Below are 7,540 nucleotides of genomic sequence, written 5' to 3'. Positions count from 1 at the left end.
GCTGCATGTATCAGGTTTGTTGAATTCCCAGCTTTCCATTCTGCAATGGAAGGGGATAAAGTATTACATTTAAAAAAATGAAAATGAGAAATCAGAGGTGCACATATTTGTTATAATATTAAATTGCTATAGCAATATTATAGTGCCAACAAAAAAAATTAAAGCACCTCAGGCAGGGGAAAGAAATAGCTGCTGCTGGGGCAATCTCAGGGAAAATCTGGGGAACTTGGTTAATATGCTTCCACTCCATGGAGGATATGACCGACTTTTCAAATCTCCCCAATTTTGTTCCTCATTATACATCTTCACATTGTTGTGACTTTTGTTCTGGGTGAGCAGACAGATTTTCAAGTATATTTTCCAGCTGAGTACTTCAATTACCACTCTCTTATTCCTTCATAAATAAATATGATAGGTGAAAAATAATGCTTATTTATTCCTTTATTTTCATATCTACATATTGCTGAATTCCATATCTACATATTGCTGAATTCCATATCTATATATTGCTGAATTCCATATCTATATATTGCTGGATTTATATATTGCTGCATTTAATTCCAAACTCCTTTTTATTCCCTCCTAAAGTAGTGTGTCCGAGCCTCAAAGCAGTCTCAGAGGACTATGTAGTCTTGAGGAAATCACCAGTGTGGAATTCCAGGTTACATTTAACAAATTTTATTTCATATATGTTCTTTAACTTAAAGATTAAAAGAAAGAATTCACAATAAATAAAACAATCTGAGTCAATAACCTCTGGCTGAGGTTACACTTCACATCAATCCACTCTCTCACTCCTTTACATCTCTGAGACCATATTAGGATTTGACTTCATTTCTAGTCTCTCAATGTTTCTGTCTATTTCTTTGGGCAGTTCTTTGGGCTGTTAATATCACTATGTCCCCTTCTCACTATCAGTTTAGCCAGATAGCCTCACACTCTCAGTTTTTTGCCCACTCTCTCTCTCTCTCTCTCTCTGTACAAAACCCTTCAATCACTGGCCCTTTCCCCACTTACCATTTGCGGCGCGCTACTCTCAGTGTGAGTCATTTCTGGCGCGGGGTCGTGTTCCCCACTGCCCCGCGTCATCAAAAGGTGCCGTTTTTTCAGCGCCAGAAATGACGTGCGCTGAGGGAACGGGAGAGCGAAAGAGTTGGGGCGGCTGCATTGTCGCCGCCCGGACTCGTGGGGAGCGCCGCAGGACCCCGTTCTATTTGGGGAGAGTAGCGCGCAGCAAACGGTAAGTGGGGAAAGGGCCACTCTCCAATATCAACCAATCACATCACTCTGTCATTCCCCTTTCACCCCCCTTCCTTCTATAATTTGCTTCTCATTTTAAAGGAACACACAACGTATTCAATCGTTACAAGTACTTTTTGAGAGACATGCATGTCTCATTTCATTCAACAGGCAGTTTGTGTCTCATATGTATCAAATTCACAGAGCACTTTTGTCTGGGGGGGGGGGCATGGTGGCTCTCAAGCAACTCTGCCATGCAATATGGGGGTAAAAATTCCACACAGGTGGACTTTAAATAGCTGTGGATTAGATGCAGAATGAGTACGCCATGTAACCTGTTAGGGAAAGAAGTACTACAAAATGCTGACTGCCTCACAGAGAACGATTGCAAGGATGACAATTCTGCATATGTGTGTGTTAGTGGGGGACATGGTCAGTCTCAACGTTCTGTACATAAAGCTGCTTTATATATCCTTGATGTGGAAAAGCAAAATATACAATTGCTGAAGGGAAATAAAAATCAGGCTAAATAAAAAAAAGGTCCTCATAAATCATTAATTTTTTTCTTTCTGGTATTTCTAAACAAATAAAAAATCTGCAAGGACCTAACTGAGCAAACAGAAAAGTTGTGGGGAGTGTAGTGACTGTAAAATGTTTATTTTCTATTCAGAGCCACTTTTCATTCACAGCTAGTTTCATCTGCTCTCATGCTGACTGGTGAAGTTGGGCCAGTTTTGTTCCTTACTCAGTGCTCTCCCAGCTATGTTAGTTCTCTTTTTCTTCAAAGGTGATTTAAAAGCGTGCATATTCAAATTAAGATGGAAGGACAAACAGTGTTTACGCTTTCCTGAGAGAGGACAGAGCCTTGTTGTTACAATAATCATGACAATTGGGGTGGGCGGGTGTAGAATCCAGAATAAGAACAAATGTTCTATTAAAGTTTTGGCTGAGGTGCATAGAAAGACTTTTTGAATGTTGGAATCAAGGATTTAAGAGGAATGTTTTTTGGCTGGATGTAGCTGAAAGGATTCTGTCTTTGAAAGACTCTGGGAATGCAGTAGGAGAACAGTAGCTTTCGGTGTTATGAGGCAAACCATAACATGTGAGCTAGTCCTGTAGCTGCTCTATGACCTGAGGCAATTGCCTCTGATCTTCTGCACAGGAACTATACATCTGATTGCTGGTATTTAATCAAGCCAAACAGCACATAGGAAATGCACAAGGACAGATGCCTCTTCCTGTAAAATAGGTCCAGAGAACAGGTGGGTGGTAAGGTGAGTAGGGAGAACAGGGGAGTCACACCATTTTTGTATACTTATAAAAAGGTACTGAAAAGCAGGCAGGCTATTCTCTGGTTGTTTCTTCTGATCAATAAGGAGTTTGCTTGCCAAACAAGACCTAAAAGAGTGATATTTTTGTTTTTATGTTTTTAGAAATAGGGCCTTTTTACATTTGTCACCCAATTGTGGAACATCTTACCTTAGTCATTTCCCCAGTACTAAGTCTTTATGAGTCTTTCACTGGCTGAAAACATATTTGTTTTCTATGTCTCCTCATTTAATGTTCTTAGCATCTTCTCTCAATCCCCTTCCATAAAGTATATGGTCGTCTTTGAGCCTTTAGACCTGCACAATGCTCATAACCTTGCCTCTGCTGAGGGTTAATGCTGCTGTTTAATTTTGCTGTTGTAGCTTTTTCATTCTTTGTATTGCTATATTCATTTTAATATATTGCTATATTCGTTTTAAGGTATTCTTGTTTTATACTTGGGCAGCCCAATCTGGGGGCGGGGGAATGAATTTCCTTCTGGAGCCAGTGCAGCCCTGTGCCAATGGAAATGCCCTTTCTGCCGGTGCAAGGGGCAAATGCATCAGCAGAGGGGCAACTTGGCTGGGTGCTGCACAGCTCCATGGCAGCCAACCTAGGAGCTTGCTTCATCAGCCAGTCCTGTGGGCACAAAATGGTGCACTGGCATGACTGGGAACATTCCGGGGGTGGGCTGGGGTCAACCTTAGTTGGCCCCTACAGCCTGATCAGCCCCCTTGCGCTGGCAGAGCTGCCAACAGAGATATGAGATATGCCACATTTTGGATGTCTTATCTTTATTCTGCCATATGGGGCATGTTAAGATGAGTGGGGAGGGGTTGAAATTTTGGGCTTCCTGCACCCGGGAAAACCCTTTGGAGCAGGTGGGGCTGTGCTGGAGCGGCACCATCCCTGCTGCCCACCAGCTGAGGATTGCACTGTTAATGTCTTCAGCCTATTTGTTGTATTGTTTGAAATGTATACCATCCCAAGAACGACTGGTAAAAATATTTATTTACATAGGGCAGCTAGGCAGGCTACCTATCAACACCATGAGAAACATCTTGGGAATGTGGTCATAAGTTTTCTGCAGGCAGCAGCTAATATTAGGACTTCTGGTCATGCCTACACTTGAAAAAGAGCATCCAATCCCTGAAGAAAAAGTTATGCCACTTTTCTGAAGCAGCAACTATGTAAAAAACAGCCAGGGCACATCTAGAGGCTAAATGGTTTGCTTGGCAGGAACTTTCCTAACCATAGATGAGAAAAGGGTGGGCATTTACACACACACACAAACATGCACATCTGTACTGTGGAACACAGGATGCTTAAACTAACAGGGAGAGAAATAAACTCAAATTTATATTGTGATTTGCAAAGTTGACATAATAATAGTGATGCCTATGAGCCTAACTAAATATATAAATATATTTGTGGCCCACAAATACACACACACACAAACACACACACAGCACTTGGTACCAATATATATCAATTTCAAAATCTGAATTAACACACAAAGTATATGTGTCTGGAATCAAAATTCAGATTTCACATTTATCTTGGCTTTAACATGCAAGCAGTAATAGAGATGACAGTATCTTGAGCAGGATGGATTTGTTTTTCACAGCCATATTCAGGAAGTCCAGGCTGACTGCAAGGAAAGCACTTGCCTTCTCATCTCTGTTGAGGGAACTAAGGTTACAAATATACAGTATGATCACTGCACCTTGCAAAGGTAGTCTAAGCCAAAGTAAATCAAGACAAACTGAAGAAGCTGCTTTACAAGTGTTAGGTGATAAAAAAAATTGCAGTCATGGAGGTTCAGACAGAGTATATCACCTTGATCTAGGCATGTCAGCAGTGACTATCATAACCAACTGCAAAAGGGGCATTTCTGCCATTATTCCTAAGAGTGATGTGAGGGAGTACATATAACAGGGGACAGATTATTTCTTCACCCTAAGCCCATGAAGGGCAATCTGTATACGCATGTGCATGATTCCACAAGAATATGTTCCTGGATCCATTGCTGTGTAGTGTGATAGATGCTAGCAGAATAGAATAGAATAGAATAGAATAGAATAGAATAGAATAGAATAGAATAGAATCTTTATTGGCCAAGTGTGATTGGACACACAAGGAATTTGTCTCCGGTGCATATGCTCTCAGTGTACATAAAAGAAAAATACATTTGTCAAGAATCATAAGGTACAACACTTAATGATTGTCATATAGGTCTAGTAAGCAATCAGGAAACAATCAATAGTAACGAAACCATAAAATGTAAAATCATAAAATAAAATGAAATAAAATGAAATAAAATGTAATGTCAGCACAGGCTATAGTCATACAGTCATAAGCGGGAGGAGATGGGTAATAAGAATGATGAAAAAAAGTAGTGCAGTAATTATATAATATTATATAATAAATAGCTTTAACATTATCGAGGCAATTATTTGTTTTAGCTTAGAGTGATGGCATTCGAGGAAAAAAACATGCTCTTATGTCTAGTTATGTCTTGGTGTGCAGTGCCTCTGCTTAGCAACGCTTAGAGGGTAAGAGTTGAAACAGTTTTATGACCAGGATGCTTGAGGGGTCAGTAAATATTTTCACAGCCCTTTTTTTGACCGATGCAGTATACAGGTCCTCAATGGAAGGCAGGTTAGCAGCAATTGTTTTTCTGCAGGTTCTGATTATTCTCTCTGAAGTCTGGTGTCGAGTCTTGTTGGGTTGCCGGGAACCAAACCACACAGTTATAGAGGGTGCAGATGACAGACTCAATGATTCCTCTGTAGAACTGTGTATCAGCAGCTCCTTGGGCAGTTTGGAGAGCTTCCTGAGTTGGCGCAGAAAGAACATTCTTTGTTGTGCTTTTTTTGATGACATTTTTGATGTTAGGTGACCATTTCTCTTAGGTCATGAAGGATATGATGGAGCCTAGAAATTCTAAAGGTCTCTACTGTTGATACTGTGTTGTCTAGTATTGTGAGAGGAGGTAGGATGGGAGGGTTTCCTCCTGAAATCTACCACCATTTCTACGAGTTTTAAGTGTGTTCAGTTCTAGATTGTTCCAGTGGCACCACGAGGCTAGTTGTTCAACACCTCCCGTCTGTATGCTTGGTTTCTCATCGTTGTCACGAATGAGACCAATCACTGTTGTATCCTCTTGCAGAAACTTCAGTATTTTAACAGATGGATAGTTTGAGATGCAGTCATTGGTATACAGAGAGAAGAGAAGTGGTGAAAGTAACACAGCCTTAGGGGTCCCTGCATGCTCATTTTGCTGGGCAAGTGTCTGATGTAATTTTTCCCTAGCCTCACCTGCTGTTTCCTATCTGTTAGGAAGCTTATGCGATCCACTTACAAATATATGCTCAGGTACTGCTAGCATTGATTTAGATTTGGTTAGAAGAATGTCCAGTATGATAGTATTGAATGCTGAACTAAAGTCAACAAAGAGGACCCTTGCATAGGTCTTTGGCGATTCAAGATGCTGTAGAATATAGTACAAAGCCATATTAACAGCATTATCTGTTACGATTCATTACTGCTCGGTATGCAAATTGCAAGGGGTCCAACAGTGGATCCGCTGTTGATGGTTTTCAAACTGATACATCACTAGCCTTTTCAAAAGTTTTCACTTAACTACAGATGTTAGAGCAACTGGTCTGGTGAGTCGTTCAGTTCCTTATGATGGAAGGCTTCTTTGGCACTGGGACGATAGGGGAGTGTTTGAAGCAGGAGGAACATAGCACATCTCGAGTGATTTGTTGAAGATTTGAGTGAAGATGAGATGGCCAATTGGACAGCGCAGACTGTTAAGGAAGAAGGTGTTATCTTGTCTGGGCCTGGTGGCTTTTTTTCCAGGCTTCCTGTCTGTGTAAATAGGATCTTGCACTTCCTTTTCTACAGAGATCACCAGGGTTGTAAACCCAATGAAATGGAGTGCAGTTGTAGGAAGTTTGGCTATTGTTGGTGCATCTGAAATAGAGGTTGTGTGAGAAAGGTGACTGTAGATTATTTTCAAACCTACAGTAGAACACATTCAGGTCGTCTGCCAATTGCTGATTTCCTTCAGCTTGGGAAGGTGGTTTGCTGTAACCGGTGATATTTTTAAGAGTTTTCCACATGTTTGCTGTTTCGTTTGGTGAAAACTGATTTTTTAGCTTTTCAGAGTAGTTTCTTTTTGCTGCTCTGATCTCCTTTGTTAATACATTTCTGGCCTGATTGTACAGCACTCTATCACCTTTTCTGTAGGCCTCTTCTTTGGAACGACGTAACTGCTTAAGTTTAGCTGTGAACCAAGGTTTGTTGTTACTATATATACGCAAGTTCCTGGTTGGTATACAAAGATCTTCACAAAAGCTGACATATGATGTTACAGTATTGACAGCCATCTGTCAGTTATTTGGGATTCCTAAGTCCTAAAACTCCACAAACAGTTCCTGTTGCAGTTTCCTGCATGTTTCTGTACGCAGCTTTGATCTTACCAGCATGTTCTTCCATAAGTATGCCCCCTTTGTCCAAGGCATGTTTGGCAACAGTCACATTTGTTTGAGTCTTTTCAGTAGCAACTCCATGCCTCTGAAGAGACTCTGGGAAGTGATTTGGGGCAATCTGAACATGGAAAAAGGGGAAATACACCCTAGGCAGGCAATAAGGTACTTTTTGACTGGTTTTAATATTTTTATTTTTAATGTTTGAAATATAAAATTGCTTTTACATTATTGTTACCCACCTTGGCTCTTGAGATGCTCAGGAGAAAGGCAGGCACATAAATATTTTAAATAAGTAAATAAATAAAGACCATATGCACAGCACTAAAGAGATGCTCTGCACAGCTTCTTATGACAGCAGCATTCACCTGTTTGGTTGGGAGAAAGGGTCTTTCTCCAACAGATGGCTGTCATTTGCAAATGGAAAAAAGTCAGTGTCATCTCTTTGTAGGGCATGCATGTAGATTTTTACACAGAGCACCATGAACATGGCCTGT

The 7,540-nt window shown here is 40.7% G+C and overlaps 1 protein-coding gene across 2 annotated transcripts in view; it reads left to right on the top strand.

Annotated features, from left to right (window-relative positions):
* Nucleotides 1-2,329: 2,329 nt before the first annotated feature.
* The window catches only part of TSPAN1 (tetraspanin 1), a 103,413-nt gene continuing 98,202 nt past the window's right edge, over nt 2,330-7,540 (top strand). Inside the window, exon 1 of one of the 2 annotated variants that reach the window (XM_048497740.1) lies at nt 2,330-2,501. The gene's annotated coding sequence lies outside the window, so the exon portion shown is untranslated. Of the gene's footprint in view, nt 2,514-7,540 lie in introns of both variants that reach the window. The other variant, XM_048497739.1, reaches the window with a different exon arrangement.

This window comes from Sphaerodactylus townsendi, linkage group LG05 (genome assembly GCF_021028975.2).
Source record: "Sphaerodactylus townsendi isolate TG3544 linkage group LG05, MPM_Stown_v2.3, whole genome shotgun sequence".
In the NCBI taxonomy this organism is placed as follows: domain Eukaryota; kingdom Metazoa; phylum Chordata; class Lepidosauria; order Squamata; family Sphaerodactylidae; genus Sphaerodactylus; species Sphaerodactylus townsendi.
The sequence above is the reverse complement of the archived record's forward strand: the minus strand, read 5'-3'. Positions and strand labels throughout refer to the sequence as shown.